Genomic DNA, 23,829 nt, shown 5'->3' with positions numbered 1-23,829 from the left:
TAGCTGATGAAACACTCTAAACCTGACTTTATATATCTCAGCAGTAGGAGCAGTATTCTCTTGCATATACACAGATTAGATAATAATTTTTTAACAGTCTATATAGCCTATCTATAACTAGCAGTTAATTACTAAACTACAGTATAATAAATTAAGATAGAGGGATCTGAGGAGCAAAAGATCAATTTCCATTGGTTAAAAGGCTTTCAACATTTTATAGACAATGGAAAACGTTTTTTTTTTTTTGGATTTTTAGAATTTTACTTATTTTTTTTAAACAGCAGGTTCTTACTGGAATACTTTTTAATTACTATGAAGAAATGGACAGATCTGTGCTATCCAATAGAAATGTAATGGAAGCCACATATGTGATTTTATATTTTCTAGTGGTCACATTAAAAAATAAAAGGCAGGTAAAATTATTTTAAATAATGTATTTTTATTTTACTCAATATATTTTACCCAATACATCTAATATATTGTCAGGTTTCATGATAGAATAACCTGGTGATATCCTGTGTTTAAAGACATTAAATCAATATTTACTATCTACCTATCTATCTACCTATGTATCTATTTATTTATTTAACTACAGGAGTCCAGGTCCTTTAACATGCTAATTGGTGTTGTGGATCCATAAGCGTGGGGTAGAACAGGGTGTCCCAACCTAGGCACTACTGACATTCCAAAATGTCAGCCCAGTAATTCTTCGTTGTGGTGGGCTCTCCTGCACATTATAGTATTTAGCAGCATCTCTCACTTCTACCTGCTAGATGCCAGTAGCACCTCTTCCCTATTGCCTCACCAGCTGGGACAACCAAAAATATTTCTACACGTTGTTAAATGTTCTTTGGGTTGCAAAATTCACTCCCCCATTGAGAACAACTGCAGAGTGTGGAGTATGATTCCTCTCATTTGCTCACAACTGCTTATCTAAATAGGTCTTCATCTTGTATTCCAATGATTAACTGAACTTATATATCCATGCTTATTAATTGAATTGAATTAAATTCAAGTGTTTTATACCACTAGGCATTATAATGTATTTCACTGGAGCAAAACATGAACCTACACTTAGTAGCTAAATTAATCCTGTAGTTGAAAGGAATAATCTCGTTGGTGTCTGGGCATTCTTGTGTCCTTGAAGACCTAGACCCTAATCCATCTGTTTGAAACCTTTCCCCAGTCTTTCCCATATGATTGGAAAACATCCTATCCCTCTTGCCTCCATGCCAACCAGGTCTTTTGTTCACATATGGTAAAAGATCTAGCTCTCCTGAAAGTTTTCCTTTTTTGCTTTCCTCTCCCTGAACTGTAATAAATTTCCAAATTGCTGCAAAAACCTAAACATTGCATTTGTATAGTTAAGTTTCCATATGCATGCTGACTGCATGTTGGACTCGTTTCTTTCCTCCAAAATTGTAAGCTCCTTGAGGTTAAGGACATTGCCAATTTTTAATATCCACCATGGATTAAGGAAGCTTGTTAACAATATGATATCCGCTTGGTGGGTGAATAAAAATTGAATCATTTATATGCTGGACACTGGGCTGGGTGATGGCAAAAAGTGATGAATACACAGGTCCTACACTTGCAAAACTCACAGTCTAGCACAGTGGTACTCAACCTGGGGGGGATTTTGTACCCAGGATACCTTGACAATGTCTTCAGACATTTTGCATTCTCACAACAGCCAGGACATCTAGCTACTGACATCTAGCTGGTAGAGGTGAAGGATGCTGCCAAATATCCTGCAATACACAGGACAGAGGCCCACAGCAAAGAATTATCTGGCCCCAAATGTCAGCAGTGCTGAGGTTGAGAAACCCAGGAAAGAGGAGGGCGAGTCACCAACAGTTTAAATTAAAAGCGATACATGCCATGATACAGTTAGGTATGGGGTGCCATAAGAGCTTAGAAAAGGGAAATAATTCAGAGCACATGACTGAGAGGGATAAAAGTCTCCCTAGAGGAGATAAGCAAAGGTTGGATGTGCAGGTCTGAAACCAGCAGCATATGAGAATGAAGGATGAGGCATTGGTTACCCCCAGGAAGAAAGTATAGCGATAGAGCCAAGAGGTAGGGATGGAGCTCCAGGGAAGCAAACTTTCACAGGCAAGGCCAGGAAGAAGAACGTGCAAAGGGGATGATGGTGAGGAACTAGAAGGGCGGAAAGCAGGAAGATGGTTTCTTTCCAAGGGAAATAGAAGCCAGATAGAAGATGGTTTCGAGAAGGGAATCATCGCTAACAATGTCAAGTACCTCAGAGAGGCTGAGTGAGATAAACCAGAAAAGTCTCTTTAACATTGGTAAAGAGTCATTGGTAACTTTAATGAGAGAAATCTCAAGGGAAGGAGGTAGAAGAGAGATTGTCTTTGGCAGAGACGTGAATGGGAGGAGAGAAAAAGTATGGATTTGTCTTCAGGAAGCATGTTTATGATTAGTTATAGAAAAGAAAAATTGAAAACAATCTAACAGTCTAATAAAGAAGGCATTTAAATGGTTCCAAATATAATGCAATAATATACAACCACTAACAGACATGTTTGTGAGTATTTAAGACTATGGAAAAATGGTCACAAAAGTGGAAAAAAAAAACAAGATGTGAGCTTTGTGCAGTATGATGCCCATTTTTTTTACGGGTAGTGGAAAATAAAACGAAAGAAACAAAAGCACAATATTAGCAATATATTGACAACTAACAATATTAGTTGTCATCCCTGGGTGGTGTATATTATGGGTAATTTTCTTTATTTTCTTTGAAGATCTTTATTCTCCGAATATTCTAAAATAGTGTGTATTACCTTTAAAATCAGAGGGAAGACATGTTTTAAGAAGCTTGGCTGAGAAAGAAGAGAAAGTTTTGCAGTAACTTGAAGAGAATACAGGGAGGGTTAAGGAGTGTGTGTGTGTGTGTGTGTGTGTGTGTGTGTGTGTGTCTGTGTTTGAGTTGGAAGCAATGAGAGCATTTTTGTCTGTTGAGGGGAGAGGAGAGAGCCCGTGCACCTTGAGAGGTTGTAGATACAGGAGCATGGATGATTGATGGAGCACGTCCCTGAGGGAGCAGGAGGGGATGGAATCCAGATCACAGGTGGTGGGATTAGTCTTGGCTAAGAGGAGTGACATCACTTCAACTGAAAAATGAGGAAGAGAGGTAAGGATGGATGTGGGTGCTGATAAGAATGTAGAGAAGGGGGCAGGAAGTTGAGGGAGTTGCTGTCTGTTGGCCTCTATTTCCTTTGTGAAGTAGAAGGTGAGGTCATTTGCTGAGTGGGGTCAAGGGTTTATGGAGAATGATGGGGATTTGGAAGGGCTGCTAAGGGAAAAGAGGGAGGCAGGGGACTTGGGACACATAGACAGATTGTCCAGCTAACTTGAAAGACCAGCTGAGGCTGAAGACTGAGGTTTGAACGAAGGGCTCCTACTTTTGTAACCATGTGGCTTTCTCTAGCAGCACTCTGTAACATTAATCTAAAAATTAAGAAAGTAAATAGTGAGACTGATCAGAAGGTTGTAGATTTAGGGGGAGGCCCTGCAGAAACACCATTATTTTGAGTGCTTGGCGTGATAAACAATGGAATTTACGCTGGAAATAAAGAGACAGAAATCAAGCCAGAAGAGAGCTGAAGGGAATGGAGGTCGCAATGAAGCCTACAAACGGAAGGAGGGGGAGACAGGGAGGGAGAGAATTTGAATAATGGGAGGTTGGGCTAAGAATGGGGTATTGGGAGGTAAGATTCTAGGGATGAAGGATTACCACGTGGAGGTGAGAATGGAGGTCAGCTGGTGTCTCCATGGACTCTCCCTGCTAGGATGCTCACTGGACAGTGAAAACACAACTTCTGGTCATATGTAAAACGCAGAAACGCTTATACAATCAGACAAAAATTTCATGTAGATTAAAATACTGTCTCCCTCCCTCTCTGTCTCTCTCTCTCCCTCTGTCAATCTCTTTACACACACACACACACACACACACACACACACACACGTATGCATATAATTTGGAATATTACTAAGAAAATAGCATAGATGTTAAAACAGACTGCACACCAAGCAAAAAGAACACTGGATCTTGTTTCAGTTCCATACACTTAATTGCTCTATATCCTGAACAAGTCACGTTCACATTAGAAAACAATTATCTCATTGGTAAAATGGGTTAAATTAGATCGATTTAACAAGTTGTCTTTAAAGAACTAGATCAAAAGTTTAAAATATACCTCAGTTTTAGAAATTCCAAATACTATAGTTTAATTCAGTGTATATTTCTTGAGCACTACAATATGTGATTGGAGAATCGAACAGAAAACGAAACAGATGGACTCCTCTCCCTCACAGGTTTAGAAGCAAATGGGGGAGTTTAAAAGATTATTGTACAAATAACAGGACACCTTCCTTGTCCTGTGATTCTGTTCCCTACCGCATCCCAAGACTTATGTTGGGGTTCTGCCAGGGCCCTCCTAGACACAGATATGTCTCCTGAGATATATCAGGGATAAAGGATTTTGAATATTTGTGATCACAATTTGTTAATGTTTCCTCTTATATTACTTTTATATCTATTTGATTATTTGAAATCTTGAATGCAAGTTTATAATCTCACTTCCAAAGTGCTATTTTCTCATGCCCATACACACAGGCACATGCACAAATGTATACAAACACACACATATAAACATGCATATGCATACACACATACACATATACACATACATATTCTGGGAGGAAACACTTCATGTATAATCAAAGCCTAAAAGATTTTAAATATTCAGAATATTAGCCTATCAGTAGTCAGCATATTAGAGATAGCGTCTAAATACATCTGTCTATCTAGTAGATGACTAGCTTCATACCTAGGAGTTGAAAGTACGTCAAATGCTCTTTGATGAGCTAAGAAAAGTGAAAAATTATAAGGCATGCCTCTAACAAAACCACTGAGTTTAATTAGCAACACAGAGCACACAGAATAGAGAGAAAAGTCCATGTAGCACATTTTATTGCTTAACTATTCAGTGGTAAAGTTAGCCAGGTATACATATGTATGTACATGTGTTTATTTATTCACATAAATACATATGAGTTTAAAACTAATGCTTGTAAATAACATACATTTCAAATTGGAATACAAATTGGACTTTCTAATGTTAACAATTTTATTTACTTGTAATTCGATTACTCTCTGCAGGTATAGTAATAATTGTTAATATGTTCTGAGTACCCAGAATGTGCCAAGCACTGTGTTAAATATTTTTAGTGGATCATCTCATTTAACTGTGACAAAAATCTCTAAGAGGTAGATACTATTATTATTCAAAATTTACAAATTGAAGAAATGGGACAATTGAGGTTTCAAAAAGTTAAGTAATTTACCTAACATTGTACATCTGGTGAGTGATAAACCCAAAGCAGTCTGATTTCAGAGCCCAGGCTCTTCATCATTGCTCCCCATCTCCCCCACGTCATCATCTTCCCAATTCATCAAATTTTGTGGATTCTGTCTTCTAAATATTTCATGGGTCCATTTTCCTCTCTTCAACCCACTGCTGCAATCCTGGCTCTGACCACGTTCAAAAAGATTATGCCTATCTCTGGTAGTCTGACTCCTTGGGTTCATCTGTGACCCATGAGTCTGGCCAGTGGTTACAAATTAGGTCACATTAGCATCAAGTACCCACCTTCTGCTATCATGATAGTTCCTAGCACCATCATTCTGGAAAAAGAGCCTGACTCACTGCCTCTCAAGTACTTCTGGGTTTTCCTTGAGGGAGTCTCGCATGTGTTCAGGAATGAGTCTTTGCTCACTTGAGAACCACCAACACCTGCCATGATCTCCCATGTCTACACCCACCACCCACACTTTGGTTGCTGCCTCCCAGGTCCTCAAAGCCTTACAGTCCTCAGAGTGCAAAATGGCTCTTCATTGCCTTTAGCCCCTCAATTTTATCTTCAGCCAGAAATGAGGACAGTGGCCTCCTTCAAATTCTATGCCCCATTTTGCCACAGGAGGCACAAAAGAACGGCATTCGTGACCTAAATCTCACAGGGAAACAGCTCATTCAACCTCTACCTGAAAGCCTGGCCTCCTGGAGCTCAAATAACCACTCACGAGGACCAAAGAGCAGACTGGTTTGCTTCTCTCTATTCCTCATCTTTTCCCATCTCTTCTCTCAGATCTCACCAGAATTCCTTTTTCCTTCACCAAACGAACACAAAGCAAATTCGTATCAACCAGTGCAAAGGTCCATTGGATACAGGGGACAATGGGCAGGTGAAGCTATGTGGTTTACCCACTGACCCCCCGCTGGTCGTGGCTCATCAGCTCTGCCAACGGCCAGTCTTTGAATCCCCTAAATCCTCCTTACATGCAAATGTCATCATGCTCTTGCACTGATTCAAACGTACCAATGAGTGCTCACTGTCTTCAGAATGAAGTTAAAATTCCTAACAATGGCTAACAAGGTTTCTCATTAACCAGAGACACTTTCAGTTTTCTTCTCGTCCCTCATCTGTTGCAACCTCCTCCAACAACCTTACTTCAAACCCCATGTTCTAGAGAAGGACTGGACTATGGCAGGTGGAATCATTGTAGGACAGGCTAATAGCAGTCCGTGGAGCTATTGTAGAAGGCCATATTTACCAATTCTGCAAATTTACAATAATGCCTCTTTTTCTGTCAATTTAAAAATAACTACTGTTTACTAAAGCATGATTTGAAATCTCTCTTGGGTAAAACTAATAACAAATTTACCATCTAATAGTGATAAGAACTCTTTCAGCCTTGTGAACAAATATTATTTACTTTTTGGCTGAAGAATCAAGCCAAAAAGTAAAGAATCAAGCAGATGAAAAATAACACTGGTAAACACTGGGTATTGCAGGTTCATTGACATAAATCAAAACTTCGGTGATAATTGAATATAACTGCTTTTAATATCTCATTCATATTTATTGCATGTTTTCAGGTTTGTATTATAATTTTTCAATAGCAATTTTTAATATTCTGAATGTATAATATGTGCATAAATGTGAATAATCATAACATTATTTAAATTTTTCAGAGAGATAAAATAACTTTTAAATTGAAGAGTTTATTCATGTAAGCCAGGAATTTATATTAGTGAATGTACTTTGTCTCTGCTCATTCTATTTAGAACTGATTCCATTATACGAAGGCCAAATTACCAGACAAGACTTTCAACTAAATTGTTAAGCATTGTCTAATATTTTATTATCCATTTGTTCTTTGTAGGCATTTTAAGGTTTCTTGCTGATACTTATAGCTGTATCCCCTTTTGAATTTTAAAAAGAAATCTATTGGTCTATATTCATAGAAGTAGGAGTGGATAAATGCTGATCAATTAACATTTTAAATGAGTTAAGTGTAACAAATTGGACAATCTCAGGGAATATAGAATCATTGAAGATCTAGAGTAAAAAGAAAAACTGGGAAAACTTTTTGGAATTGAGAAGTATTATCACTTTGCTTTTAAACTGTATGAAAATAGTCATTTCTGACATAAACAAAAAATTCTTACAACAGGCAATAAGATGATTGTACCTACTTAAGTACTCATTTGTTATCTCAAGCTGCGAACGGGAAGGCCTTCTTATATACCATTAGAATGTTATTAACAAACATTGCCTGACTTATTAGTTTCACATTACAAGGTTAAGGAATTAATTCCAAATGATGTCTGATATTGTGGATATGCTCTGGTGAAACTGACCAAACCATTATAACTACAGCTAACATTACGTAGTGTTCAATATATGTGAGGCACCATTATGAAATTTGTACATTTACTCTGAATCCCGTGCTCTTTTTATGAACTTTAGTTTGCTAAAGAAGGTGCTTGAAAATTAAGTTATCTACCCTAAATAGAATACAGGTTATTATTCTGCTGGAATGATCATTCCAAAATACAAAGCTGTTCTTATCAACCAGCTCCCAATCCCCAGGCCCAAATCCTTGGGAGCTTAAAACTATTCATTGACTTGCCATTGCTCTTAGGATTAACATTCAGCCTCTTTAGATAGAATGCCTCCTTCAGCCTCAGCGGCCTCCTCTCATTATGAATAGCCATGCTGACCTGTACCTGGTCCATGGTACTTACCAGGTACCCTACCGTCAGGGCCACTCTGAACATGCTGTTCCCTCCACATGGAACATTCTTCTTCCTCTCTTTGTCAACTTAAATCCTTCTCATCCTTCATCCTTTGGCTCAAATATCCCTTCCTTGGAGAAGCCTTTCTTGACTCTTAAATTAGGACTCTATACCACCCTTTCTCAGGCCTTACCTTGGTTGCTCTTTTATATCTCTTTGTGCAGAACTTTGATGACTATTTGTCTCCCTCACTAGACTGTAAACTCCACAGGGGAGTGACTGTTATCTGTCTTGTTCACCATTGTTTCTTCTGGTATCTGACACAGTGCCTAACATCTAGTACACTCTTAGTACGGTGAATGAATGAACAAATTAATTAAATTCCACCAAAGTCAAGAAATGATTACAGAGTTGTTTCAAATTCCGGTGCCTTTTTTGTGATATTTATTTTTAGGTTTGAGCAAATATTTACAAAGGCATTCCGTTCAAAAATTAAACATCAAATTTGGAGGTGTGCTATGTTTTATTCATCTTAGCAAATGTACCCTAGGATTATTGTTAAAGGTCTAGTTGTGGAGGAAACAGCAATTTTCAGCTCTAAACCTACAGTGACAAGTGTTTATTCTATTTAAGATGCTTTTTTACATGCTACAGGTTGAGCTGTGTGCTTCCTTAAACACTTGTCTATTTTAAGCAGAAAACTTTCTGCTTTAAGAGGATGCATGTGGTAAAATACCAAAAGGAATACAGGTTAAACAGTATTCTTTCTCCTTCTCTTTTTGTTAGCCAAATATTGTAGCAGGGAGCTACCAGTAATTGGCTCTAGTTCAGTGACTTGAGACTTGGAATACCTTGCCTTTGACCCATGTATGCTTTGGGAGAAAGAGTGAAATGGACATAATGTTACACATATTCTGGAATTTGACATTTTTGGTAATTTGCACACAAGCAATTGGATCTGGAGACGAGTGGTGAAATATGGTGACTCTCTTAATGTTGAGTTCAATAAGATACTTTCTCAGGCTGAGAGATGAGGGTTTAAAACTTTAAAGCCTGGTTCTGCAAGAATTCTGATCCTACTCACTTGACCAAACTAGTGATATGTTTGAACCCAAGGGTTTCCAAAAAATCCATTCACAGCATATTGTTAAAACTGGCTCATTAATAGAGACACCCAGAAGTTGTAGTTAGTGGGATATTATTTTGGCACTTACTGCATTTTTTTTCTTAGAGCTGTGATTCACAACGTTTTTTTAAAAAATTAAGGACCCTTCTGATGAAAGCTATGTCTGTGTCTCCAGAAAATTCACATATGCACATACTCATACAATTTTGTACACAATATCAGGGGTTTATTTCCACTAGAATTCTTCCAGAGATCTTAGACTGAGAACACCTATCCAACATAAATCCATCTATTTCATGTGTCTTAAGTAGCAATGATTTATATTGCTTGTCATCTCTCTCCTTATGAGCTGTTTTATATCTGGACTCTAATAATCAAAGGGGAAGAAGAAAGGAAATGCTCAAGAGATTCATCATGGTCAAAAGAAACCTCTTTCTCCCTTTTCTTTTTCTTCAGGCTATTATTTCTAGACCAGAGCTCTATTGTTCATGCTGTACTGTTCACTGGCTACCAAACAGACAGAGGATACTAGTCTAGGCCATTGCACAATTTCATCTTCCTCTGGGCTGTTATGTAATTAAAATAATTTCAACCCACTCTCTTGAACATTTTTTTTCCTACAGGCAATTGTAAAAATGTAGAAGCTGAAAAGCAAATAAAAGAACAAAAATGTAACTTATTTTCTTTACTTTTTATTGTGAAATAAATTACTCATTATGGACTTGTTACTTATTTAATTTCAAAATTCAAATGTGGTTTCTTTTGTTTTCTGTAGTGGAGTAAAATCCCCATTGGTTTAAAATGGTCATTTTCCAAGATTGCTCCAAAGTGGCTGGGTCTTAAACATTTCTAAAGCAACCAGCCTTTCACAGATATAAATGCATATATAGTGTATTTATATCTGTGAAAATAGATATAATGCATATATAAATGCAGATATAGTGCAACTGAATTAGTAATTTATTTTCTCCTGGAACTCATATCTGAGGATATCTATAAATGAATCTGAAGCAATTTATATACTCTGTACATAGGTAGTAAATGTTACCAACGTTCTACTCAGCTGAGGAACGATGTTAATAGGTTCAGCTTCACAGCAGGTCAATAGCAGTATTAGAATAAACCTTTAAGCCTCAATCCAGAATCACAGGTTAACTACACACCACACACATTCCCACTCTGCCTATATATAAACACTGGTTACACCTGAAATCAGTTCCCTGGTTCTGCTGCTGATGCTTTAGCTGAAAGCTTTGTAGTATTTGGATAGCATATCCACAATATCAGACATCATTTGGAATTAATTCCTTAACCTTGTAATGTGAAACTAATAAGTCAGGCAATGTTTGTTAATAACATTCTAATGGTATATAAGAAGGCCTTCCCGTTCGCAGCTTGAGATAACAAATGAGTACTTAAGTAGGTACAATCATCTTATTGCCTGTTGTAAGAATTTTTTGTTTATGTCAGAAATGACTATTTTCATACAGTTTAAAAGCAAAGTGATAATACTTCTCAATTCCAAAAAGTTTTCCCAGTTTTTCTTTTTACTCTAGATCTTCAATGATTCTATATTCCCTGAGATTGTCCAATTTGTTACACTTAACTCATTTAAAATGTTAATTGATCAGCATTTATCCACTCCTACTTCTATGAATATAGACCAATAGATTTCTTTTTAAAATTCAAAAGGGGATACAGCTATAAGTATCAGCAAGAAACCTTAAAATGCCTACAAAGAACAAATGGATAATAAAATATTAGACAATGCTTAACAATTTAGTTGAAAGTCTTGTCTGGTAATTTGGCACTGCCTTGTGAGTCATATTATTGTTTATTGATTCCTCATGATTTGAAAATGAGGATATTATTTAATATACAAAAGTGTACCCTTCCTTTGTGCTTTTTTGTATAATTGTTTGCTGGCATGAAAAAATATGCTAGACAAAGACTCTTGTTTGTAATGAGAAGAACCTAAGAAGAAGGGAGTGAGACTGACCTGACCTCACTGGAAATAACCAGTGAGTACATGAGAGCAATAAGCCAGCTACCTTGAGCCTGACCTCTGCTATAAGGGGCCACCATTGGCACTGGAAGGAAGGTTCGCAGAGAAATAGTGAGCAGTAACCTCACTATTAATCCAGCTATTAATCCACCTTCTCCTGGATTGTGTGCCACTCACTCTTGCATACTAGAATTCAGAAATACTGCCCATTGCTAGGGGAGAGGGGGCATAATAAAAGTCTTACATGTGTGTTAAAGGCATCCTCTATCTTATCAAATTTTTACTTAACAAAAAAGGAGCCCTCCACCTTTCAACTCTTATGCACAGGCCTAAATTTTTTTTATCACAAGCAATAAAAAATATTTTAGCATGTACTTATACACATAATCATTATATAGATATACAAAGAAATATAAAATACATTTTCACAAATTATATAAGTGTACCACTACATCAGTATATTATATATATTACCAAGCGTGCACAGAAACAGAAATAAAGAAGGGTGTGATAAAAATTAAATAAACATGACCTGTAAATAAATGTTATCTTATGAGGTAACCTTTTATGCTATGATGAAAATAGTGTTTTTGTTTCTTTTTCCGGTACGCGGGCCTCTCACTGTTGTGGCCTCTCCCGCTGCGGAGCACAGGCTCCGGACGCGCAGGCTCAGCGGCCATGGCTCACGGGCCCAGCCGCTCCGCGGCATGTGGGATCTTCCCGGACCGGGGCACGAACCCGTGTCCCCTGCATCGGCAGGCGGACTCTCAACCACTGCGCCACCAGGGAAGCCCAAGTGTTATTTTTAACAACTTTTTTGTTGAGATGTAATTCAAAGACCATCCGGTTGACTCATTTCAGTGTACAATTCAGTGGCTTTTAGTATATTCACACAGTTGTGCAACCATCAACACAATTTTAGAACAATTTCATCACCCCCAAAAGAAATTCTGTGCCCATTAGCAATAATTCCCCAATGCCCCTGCCTCAACTCTAGGGAACCAGTAATCTACTGTCTCCATAAATTTGTCTATTTTGGACATTTACGTAAATAGAATTGTACAACACGTGGTCTTCTGTGGCTGTCTTCTTTGATTTAGCATAATGTTTTCAAGAGTGCATCCATGCTGTAGCATGCACCAGTGCTTCGTTACTTACTTTTTCTTTCAAATATGCAATACAGTATTATTAACTGTAGGCCCCATGCTGTATATTAATTATATTCCCAGGACTTATTTATTTTACAACTGTAAGTTTGTACCTTTTGACCACCTTTGCCTCCTCCCCGCCACCCACCAACGTGTACTCTGTGGCGCTCTGGCGGGGCTGGCTGGGATCCTGACGGAGAATCACTCCGGGCCTCTAGAGGCCTCCTGGGGGCGCTGGTGGGAGGACGATGCGCAGTCGCAGCAGCGCCCGGCTTCCCGCCCCGCCCCCGCCTCAGCGTCTCGCATCGCGTCCAACGTAGGCGGCACCTACTTCCTCAACACCCCCCAGATGCACTGTCGGGACCTGAAATCCTTCCTATACCGTTCGTGCCAGGCTGACCCCGACCTGGACTCCTACAAGGATGCAACCGGTGCCTATTTAACCCACAGCGAGCGCACCTGTTTGGGGCCCGTGCTGAAAACTCTCTGAGACTCCGAAAGCTGGTCATTAACAAAGACCTCGCGGAGGAAGGAGTGTAGGAGGACGCGGAATTTTACCACATCACCTCACTAGTGACACTTGTAAAGGACAGAGAGAATGGGACAGCAGACCATCACAGGTATGGGTGAAGCATGCGTACCGCCGGCTTCAGTTGAAGAGGCGCTCACGCAGGTGGCGCCCACCACGTATGAGGGTGGGAAATTAGAGCACCTGGGCAGCATCAGCTCTTCCTGCAACTGGGGGAATGGAGACCAGGACGAGTTCCTCTGCTTGCCCTCCAAAGAGCTGCAAGACTCGCTGTCCGGCACCCCAGTGAGCCTAGCGAGAAAGGCAGGATTTTTGCAAGAAGGATGTAAGAATCACAGGGCTAACAGCCGAAGAAGTCTTTTATCTTTTCCCAAGATGCAGCGAACCACCTTCTCAGGAAGTTTGGCCATGGGAAGAGACCTGCGTTTGACGATTTACCCGGAGATCCAGGTGTGAGTCCTTTTCTGCCTCTCAATTTGGTGCTGAGCCACGGGACCAGCCGTCCAAGGCCGCATGCGCCCTTGCACAGGAGGCCTGCTTGGCGGTGGGCGTCCCTTGGAGGCCCTCCCTCGGTTTTCCCAAGTGCAGCCCGGGCCAGAAACTTCCGAATCACCGAAGATCATTAAAGGCGACGTTCTTGGTGCTACATACAGTCCGTCATGCAGCGTGGGCCTCCCTGGTAGGCAGTGGCCGCAGCACGGTGGCTCCTGGGACTGAGTCCTGGTCCGCGGTCAGGCTTCCAGGTGGGAACAGGTGGCGGTTTCTCCTGGCCTCTGCGAGCCGCTCCTCAGAGGGGCGGCCTCAGCCTTCACTACTCCCCGGCCTCTGCTCTGGGACCGGGCCTCCTTCAGAACCCGGCTCCTCCACTGGGACTCAGGCCTGGAACCACAGTCAAGGCTTCTCAGTTGTGTATTTTCCTGGCAAGAGAGCTTTGCATCCTTCTTTCCCTGGGCCCATAGACTACCCAGTGTTTGTACTTTTTAGAAATGCCTGCAAGTGTTGCGCCATTTTGGAACGATCTGTTACATCATGGAAAGGGAGGCAGAAGTTTGGCCACGTCTCTCCCACCCCCAGGCTCCTGGGGGAGCTGGTAGCCCTGTCGATATGCCTCTGTCTGGCCTGGGATGGAAGTCGGGGCAGGGGCCTGGCTTCTGGATTCCTAGAAAAACTTGTGTATGCCTGCTTCGAGAACAGACGGCTCACCGGGTCGTGGGGACTGTCAAGAGTCTGGGGGACCTGGCCCAGATGAGTGGTTCTTTGCTTCTTGACCTCTGGCTTCCCAGGGGAGCTGTGCACACTGATCAACCTGGCGGCCTGCAGGTAGGTCAGAGGTTGTGACCCGTCTAGTTTCAAATGCTTCTGGAGACTTCTGCCTGTGCCCCTTTTTCTTTTCCATCCCTCCAAACCTGATTAACCAAGTTCTTCAGAACCTAGGACTTAAGTCCTCTTTGTAAGGTCTGTTGTATGATAAATGTTTGGCCTCAACATTTTATAACATGCTCTTCTATAGGACACATTGAAACACCAGCAGACCAGTTCTCCCCAGGGGAGTCCCAGGAGGAGGGCGGCCTGCCGTTGGCTTTGGGGTGTCCCCTGTGGGGAGCTGCCGGCCATTTTGCCCTTGTTTGTTCTCCGACCCTGGCATAATACATAGGCTTGTCTTTTTTAAGGTCTGAAGATATTAAGAATTAATGCAATAAAATTTATTCTAGGAGGATATTTATACTTTTTTAGGTATTTGTATTTTATGAGCTTGCAGTTTAATACCTAAGTTTTCCCCTGAAAATAGCAATTATGGTTGTGGTTTTGCAAATGAGGAAAAAACAAAACAAAAAACCTTTTTATGGCTGGATAGCATTCCATTGCACAGATATACCATATTTTATTTATCCATTCATCAGTTGATGGATATTTGGGTTGTTTCTACTTTGGTCTATTATGAATAGTGCTGATATGAACATTCATGTATGAGTTTTTGTGAGACATATTTTCATTTCTCTTAGGTATATACATATTACTGAGATTGCTGGGTCATAAGGTAGCTCTAAGTTTAGCTTTTCAAGGAACTGCAGAACTGTTTTTCAAATCGGCCGCATCATTTTGTCTTCCCTCCAACAGTGTATGACAGTTCCAATTCCGCCACATCCTCACTAACACTTGTTATTAGCTACGTTTTTTTTTTTTTTTTTTTTTTTTTTTTTTTTTTTTTTTTTTTTTTTTTTTTTTTTTTTTTTTTTTTTTTTTTTTTTTTTTTTTTTTTTTTTTTTTTTTTTTTTTTTTTTTTTTTTCTGCGGTCCGCGGGCCTCTCACAGTTGTGGCCGCTCCCGTTGCGGAGCACAGGCTCCGGACGCGCAGGCTCAGCGGCCATGGCTCACGGGCCCAGCTGCTCCGCAGCACGTGGGATCTTCCCCGACCTGGGCACGAACCCGCGTCCCCTGCATCGGCAGGCGGACTCTCAACCACTGCACCACCAGGGAAGCCCTTAGCTATCTTTTTTATGGTAAACCATTCTAGTTGGTATGAAGCTGCATCTTATTGTGGTTTTGATTTGCAAATCCCTGACGGCTAATGATGTTGAACATCTTTTCATGTGCTTGTTGACCATTTGTAGATGTATTTTAGAGAAATGTTGATTCAGAAACTTCACTCATTTTTAAATTGGGTTGTCTTTTTATTATTGACGCATAAGAATACTTCAGACATGCTGGGTACAAGTCTCTGATCAGGTATATGGTTTGCAGAGATTCTCTCTGATTTGTGTATTAACTATTTACTTGATGGTGTCCTTTGAAGCATAAAAGTTTTTACTTCTGATTATATCTGTGTTTGGGGGGGCACTGTTGGTTTGGGGCCTTATATCTAAGAAGATTTACTTCTATATTTCTTCTAATAATTTTATAGTTTTAGTTCTTGTATTTATTCTGTGGTCCATTTGGAGTTAAGTTTTGTGTTTGGTGTGAGGCGGTGGTTCAATTTCATTTGCCTGTGGGTATGCAGTTGTCCCAGCTCCCTTTGTTGAAAGACTGTTCTTTCCCTTTTGAATTGTCTTGGCACCCTTGGTGAAAATCAGTTGACCATAAGTCGAAGGGTTTATTTCTGGGTTTTCAGCTCAATTGCAATTCTATATGTTTATCCTTATGCACACTATTTGATTACTGTAGCTGTGTATTAAGGTTTGAAATTGAACTCCCCTCCCTAACTTAGGATATCTCAGAGAGTTTGTGCTGTATGACCCTTGATGCAGGGACTGGGTGTAAATGCTACTGTCTATCCATATATCAAATATTAATATAGTTAATTTGCTTTCTTGTGTTTTTATTTAAAAATTAAATACGAGTAGCACCTCTGCTATTTTCTTCTGCACTCACTGGATGCATGTGTACTCCCAACTTTGGAGACCACTCCTCTCAGGTACCATATTTGGGTTCTATTAGGCACTATTCCAGTTTTTAGCCAGATGTTATCAACCAGTGGCCCACCCCTACTTCACGCCCCAAGGTAATATTGAATTACTTGTACGCACCCAATAACATCTCCAGGAGAGTAGACTTTCTCTGAAACTTCATCTCAATCACTCTGTTCTAACTATGGTTCTAAGTGGATAAAATGATTATTCCCATACACTGGTGGGTTAAAAACAAAATACTAGAGAAAATCTTAGTGACCTAGAGTTGCTGATGGGTTGGGGTTTACCAAAGTGTTTTCTGACACAATGTGAAGAAGAAAACAAGAAATTTAAATTACATTGAAAAAAATTAGGTAGATTTATCAGCTCAAATACAGTAGAGAGTCAGATTTTTCCCCTAATCTTAGACTAGAAGCAGTTATATTTCTATGATATAATATATACATTCTCAACATTTAGTGAGCCCTTGTGTTCTGGGCTCTAGGTTTAGGACTGAGAGTATGAAAATACAGTCGGGTTTCTGTTCACAGGTATCTAGTAGTCTCTCTTTTTCCAAGTCCAAATTCATATCTATTCTAATCCCCTTAGCATATTTAACCACTTAAAATATTGATATCACAATAAAGTGTAACATTTGAAAGTAACTTTAAAAATAGAGTTAAAAATGCTGTTTATTAGGCAATTTGGAAAATGCAGGTCAGCCAGAGTATTAAGAAAATAACAATAAATCAGTCATATTATCAGTACTTAGAAAATGATTGCTTTTAAGTGTCTTTATATTTCTTTAGATAGTTTCTTAAAGTTTGCACATTTAAATTTGTTTTTATTCTGTTCCGAATCATCATTTCAGGTTTCCAGTTTACATTTTTCTGCACTAATTTCTCAGTCCTTTAAGTATCATTGTTTTCTCATTGAGATGAATTTAATGATAATATGTTGAAATTCTAAAGACTAAATATACTTAATTGTACATTTTATTGTATTCATTTATCAATCAGTGCAATATAGTACAGATTAATTGATATCTTATGAATATATGACCTAAGAGTAAATTTGCATACTTAACCTTACTAAAAAATAATTTTTCATACTTATTTTTTTCTCACCTACTTTTACTTTATTTTTTTCTCTTATTTTTTTCTTTTTTGTATTTTCCAGTGAATCTTTGTTCCCTCCCTACAAAAACTTAGTCTTTACAATAAAACCAATTTTATGTTATAATAATATTGGTGTTTTATATGTGCCAATTTATTAAACATTTTACACTTATTTTAAATGTATTAATATACAGAAAAAATAATAAAGGTTATATAATAACATCCAGCTTGAGAGAGAAAACGTAATATATATAAAGTTTACTATGATTCTCTTTCCTAGTTCATCATCCTCCCATTCCTTCTTTTCTGAATTTGCTTTTTTTTTTTTTCTGTGCATTTCTTTATATTTTTATTATATTCATATATACTTAAACAATGTATATTAACTTGCATATTTTTAAACTTAAATAATTGACTTCGTATACATTTTTTGCTTGCTTTTTTCACTCATTCACCATTTATACTGTAGGTTTACTGTCCATCTTCACTGTTACTAAATATTAGTCCATTGTTCTTTAAGGTGGTTATAATGATTTATTCTCCTACAAGCAGTCTATGAGTTTCTCTTGCTCTGTGTTTTCTGTAATGCTTGGTATCATGAGACTTTTAAATTTCTGGTCAATCTCATGAGTATAAATTGGTATCTCATGTTGGTTTTAATTTGCCTTTTTCTGATTACTAGTGAGGGTTTTCTATTCATGTATTTGTTGATTTACTGAAATATTTTATTATTTAATCTGGGAATTTCCTGTTCATACTTTATGTCCATTTTCTGTTCCTGTTTATTTTTAGGAGTTATATAGGTAACGTAGACATTAAATGTTGCCTTATTCTATGTTTTGCAAATATTTCTACCCAGTTTCTGGCTTTTGTTTTTCTGGCTTATGATAAACAGAAGTATTTGAATTTCTTTCCTTCCTCAAGTTTAGAATGATATTCTCCATCTACTTCCATAAAACTTTAAAACTTGTGCATTTACATTTAAGTTTTTCATCCACTTCCAGTTGCTTTTTGCATGTAGTGTTAGGTAGGCATCTAAATTCGTTGTTCCCTTATGGATAACCAGTGTTCCCAACATCATTTATTGACTATTCTTTGTTTACCTGCTACTCTGTAGATCATCTTTGTTATATATCACAAGTTTCCATATACTCATGGGTCTGCTTCTGGGCTCTCTATTCTCTTCCATTAATCTATTGTGCTAATATGTCTGAAATAGTTTAGTTTTTAGTATGTATAGATATCTGGTTGGGCATATCTCCCCAACTTATTCTTTATTTTCAAAATTCACTTGGCTATTCTCTGCCTTTGCTCTCCTATGCAAAATTTAGAATCAGCTGAAACATTCCAGAAATTATAGATTCTTTTGGGAAGAACTGTTATTTTTATGATAGTGATTCTATCACAGAATATAGTGTAGCTTTTCATCTACCTAGTTTACATCTCTGACTATAATGTGGTCCTCATATATGATTTGAATAATATCAATTTCTCTTTTTTTCTCTAAAATATATGTAACAGAAAATTTACTGTTTAACCATTTTTAAGTGTACATTTCAGTGGCAATCAAGTATATTCACATTGTTGTGCAACCATCACCACGAACCATCTCCAGAACATTTTTCCTCTTCCCAAATTGAAACTCTGTAGCCATTGAACAATAACTCTCCATTTCCCCTTTTTGCCAGCCCCTGGCAACCACCATCCTACTTTCTGTCTATATGAATTTAGTTACTCTAGGTGTATTATATAAGTGGAGTCACACACTATTTGTCCTTTGTAACTGGCATATTTCACTTAGCATGGTGTCTTCAAGGTTTATCCATGTTGTAGCATATGTCAGAATTTCCTTCCTTTATAAGGCTGAATAATATTCCATTTTAAATATTAATTCTTTAAAGTTTGTTGACACCTCCTTTATTGTATTGGTCAATTTTGCAATTGTTACATGTGTGCTTGAAAGAATATGTTTGGCTGCAAGTTTCAATATATCACCAAGGAATTGTGTTCATTCAAATCTTATGTAACCTCACTCATTTTGTTATACATTTGTGTTAATCTCCTTCCATGATGTTGATTTTTCTTTATAGTTTTGCCAATTTACGCTTTTTACATTTTGAGCCCCTGTTATTAGTTTTAGAGTGTTTTTTTTTTGGTTAATTGAACTTCTGTATTATTTTATATATACTTTATATGGTCTCTAATATTTTCCCCATAAAGTCTATTTCATCTGGTTTTAACAGGGCTGCACAAGGCTTTTATGTCTTTTTGTTGTTGTGTTGTTAGTACTTTCTTATATCATAGAATCTTTTAATTTAATCTTGGTCTGCCAAAGAATATAGCCTTTGTATTTTTGAAATTCAATTTGACTGTCTTCATCTTTTAACTGGCAAATTGAGTACATTCACATCAACTGTGTTTAGTGATATGTGGGAATTTGTTTGTAGCATCTTATTTTGTGAATTGTATTTGTACAGCTTTTTCAGTGCTTCATTTTTTTCTCCATTTATTTTTAGACTGATTGCTTCTTCGTTTTGTCTCTTTCTAAAAATCTCTACTTTCAAGTTATGCATGTTATTTCTATTTATTTAATAGCTACTTTAAAATTACTAACATGCATGTTTAGCTTTAAAAAGTCTAAAGTTAACCACTATTTCTACACCCATACTAAATAATACAAAGACTTTAGAACATGTAAATTCTCTCTAGCCCTTGGCATCTTTTAAGATAACCTCTAGGAATATTTATGATTCTAATTTTCTGTAATAGCAAGACTTCTTAAATTCAAAGCACTGCAAACCAAAAAGAAAATTCAATTTTCTCATAATGCCAAACAAGGAGGAACATATTCTTTAAAGAAATGGCATTAGAAACAGAATTTTAATATTTTTTCTAATTATTTTCCCGTGATCCTTTTTCCTTTATTTTTAGGTCATATCTTTTATTAAACTAACTCAAATAATTTTGATTATTTCAGAGATTAAACACTATAATTTATGATTTCTGTATTTGCTTTTGCTGAGATTGCATGATTATATCGATTATAGAACAAAATGAGTGATATGTCTGGAAGCAAAGGTAACCATCCAGAACAAAGTGAAAACCCAGAAGCCATAAAATAGATCTCTGAGCAGTGGCAACAAGAAAGCAAAATAAAACCAAACAGAAGCAAAATAAAAAATCACTGCTATTACAAAAAAATAGAACCTTGAAGTTTCCTCAACCCAGGGGCTTTATCATTTCATAATCTCCATTAGCAAGCCACTCCCAAATATTTAACTCTAATTAAGAACATTGTGCCGGCCATACAGAGACCTATATATAGAGACCCACTTTCCAAATAGATGGCAGTGCCTATGCCCCACAGCTTAGGAAGGCCCAGGCCCCAATGACACTGATATCCTGCTAGGTATCATTGAAGAATTTATAAAGTAGGGGCATAATAACTCTTCACTGAAAGTACTTTGCAACTTTTATCAGTAGGAAGAGACAGATGATGTTCAGGCGTAGTGGCCTTAGGCCACTTCATATAGAAAAGGTTGTCATACACATCTCAGTAGCCTGACAGAATGTCCTTGAATAACAATCTGGCAAAGTAATCACTCAAAACCAAGTCCCTAGTTAAATCACTTGAAAAAAGAAAGACCATGTATGCATAAGAAACAGGCTCAAAATACTACATGTATTTAAAAAGTATTTTAAATAAGAATGCTTTCGGGGGATGAGGGCATGTTTATTATTCATTTATTGGGCATGACACATTTTCCAAAGGCAGTCAGTAGATGACAGGTTAATTTGGGTATCCATGCAATTTTTAGTAGCAGTAGGTTCTGAACTGTTAGACATTTTATTTTTCTGATGATGCAAGAGAGAAACATGCATTTTTGTCCTTACTTCGAAGTTTGGGAAATAACCATGAACAAAATTGTCTCGTTAAAATTGCTAATAGAAAAAAATGTTCAATGATACACTTTTTTGGCTATAAAAATACTATCTCAATTTTCAGCCTCATGAAGGAAGCTTTTTATTGATGAGGAGTAATATCCATCTGAAATAAAAGTGACCTACTGTTTTGTGATACTTTGGTCACTAATATGTACCATAATAATCAGTGCCTTACGGGATTGTCAAGATTTGCCCTATACATTAAAAGCTATACTTCGTTTGTAAAGGCATATAATTGTAGTCAACTCTTTTGAAAGTGAATAAACTTTTCTCTCTTTTATAGTCCTTTTTTGGTAGAAGGTTGAAAAATATTTGATCCATGTCTACTCTTAGAACCAATGATTATGAATCTGTCCCAGTGAAGTGTTTGAAAGTTCAACTATTTATTTTAAATAGCATTTGCCAATTTTCTTAATTGTGATATGCAGAAAGTTTGGAAACCACATAAAAGCACAAAGGAAAAAAATAATTCTCAAATCACTCGTTTCCCTCAGCTCTTGGCTCCATCACTAAATAACTTCAGAGTATTGTACTTTGATAGTTGTTTTGTCTGTTCTCCATTTTCTTATATTTTCATTAGCCATTCCTTGGTTCTTTATATAATGATCGCTTATAAAATGCTTTCTTGTTTTATCCTTGTAGTGAGATCTGAAAGATGGCCATGTATCTCCTTTCTATTCATGTATTTATTCAACATATATTTGTTAACACCTACTATATGTGTGAAACACTGCATGGGAATATATGATTCAGTAGGCAAAGCTCATATCCTTATGGAACTTACTGTTCATGGACAAAGTGCTTGAATTTGGGTTTCAACCTATAAGATCAGGAGCCATGCTTAACTCACTTTCCTATCTATACAACCCAGTATGGGATCTATCAGTATTTTCTATCTGCATGCACAGTAGATATTGGAAGGACACTTACATGTGATGAATAAATAGCTACTATTGAACAAGTAGTTGTTTGTCTCTTACCTATATTGCCGTATTCCTAATAGTATGGATAAGTAGATTAGATAAGTAGAATTGAATAAGTAGAATTTGCTTGTCTGTTTGTAAGGGTCTGTGTTGAGGTGTAACATTTGTATCTTGGTTATGAGGTAGCAAACTGTAATTCCATTATCTCAAAGGTTCCTGTGAAGTCCAAGTAAAGCAATAAATATGCTTTATTAGCAAAGAAAGAAAGAAGGTGGCAGTGGTATTTACATGGAGCTCTTACAGTATTGAGTTATTCATTAAGAGGTAAAACATTTAGTAACCCCAGTCATCTAAAACATGGTTATGTTATTTGAAAAAACCATGGCCTTTAACTCTCAAATATCTGTTACATATGCTTTTTCTAAAAAGTAATTAATTAATTAATTAATCTAGCATTGTTGCATTGGGTCTTCGTTGCTGCACGTGGGCCTTCTCTAGTTGCGGCGAGCGGGGGCTACTCTTCGTTATGGTGCACAGGCTTCTCATTGAGATGGTTTCTCTTGTTGCAGAGCACGGGCTCTAAGCACGTAGGTTTCAGTAGTTGTGGCACATGGGCTCAGTAATTGTGGCTCGCAGGCTCTAGAGAGCAGGCACAGTTGTTGTGGCACACGGGCTTAGTTGCTCCGTGACATGTGGGGTCTTCCCGAACCAGGGATCGAACCTGTGTCCCCTGCATTGGCAGGCAGATTCTTAACCACTGCAAGTCCCACGTTACATATTCATAATGTGCAAATAAATATTTAGCTTCGGGAAAGCGTAAGAAAAGATGTAAAATGCAGCAGAATATAAGTTCACAGGTGATATAGATCCAGTCCCTGGTTCAAAGAGCTTTCAATATTATACATGGAAAGATGATTTCACACACACACACACACACACACACACACACACACACACAACCTATCTAGAGCCTTCTCCCCACTTTGCATCTGGCTAATGGAATTTATCTTTTACATATCAAGTTAAATGTCACTTTCTTAAAGTTCCCTCAACCTCTAAATTAGGTTCTTCTTGACAGTTTTTCATGGTACTCTGCATTTTTCCCATATAGCACTCATTATATTTATAATTACATTATACTTAGAAATATTTAGTATCTGTCTCCTCACTAGACAGTAAACATAAAAAAGGCTCAACACACCTGCAAAGTGTCTGGCTCAGAGTGTGACCTCAATAAGTAGTTACTGCATGCTGTAACTCTAAAATATGAAAGATGGTGGCAGGGAAATGGAGAGAGAAAAACAAAGTGTAATGGGAATGTAGTGGAGAGGGAAAGTGCATGTAATATATGGGCTTGAAAAGGTTCCATGTAAAATTTGAAGAGGACTTTAGAGGTAGTGAATGGTTGCTGAATGTGAAGCTTCATGGACACACCTAGAGGGGGTGATACAGAAAAGATAGATTGGAAGAATGAATGATCAGAGCCAACATATCCGTTAGACACTGTGCCCAGAACCTGTGGTACTCTAAGGGCCCCCCAAA

This window comes from Lipotes vexillifer, unplaced genomic scaffold (assembly GCF_000442215.2).
Source record: "Lipotes vexillifer unplaced genomic scaffold, Lipotes_vexillifer_v1.1 scaffold1061, whole genome shotgun sequence".
Lineage (NCBI taxonomy): Eukaryota > Metazoa > Chordata > Mammalia > Artiodactyla > Lipotidae > Lipotes > Lipotes vexillifer.
The sequence above is the reverse complement of the archived record's forward strand: the minus strand, read 5'-3'. Positions refer to the sequence as shown.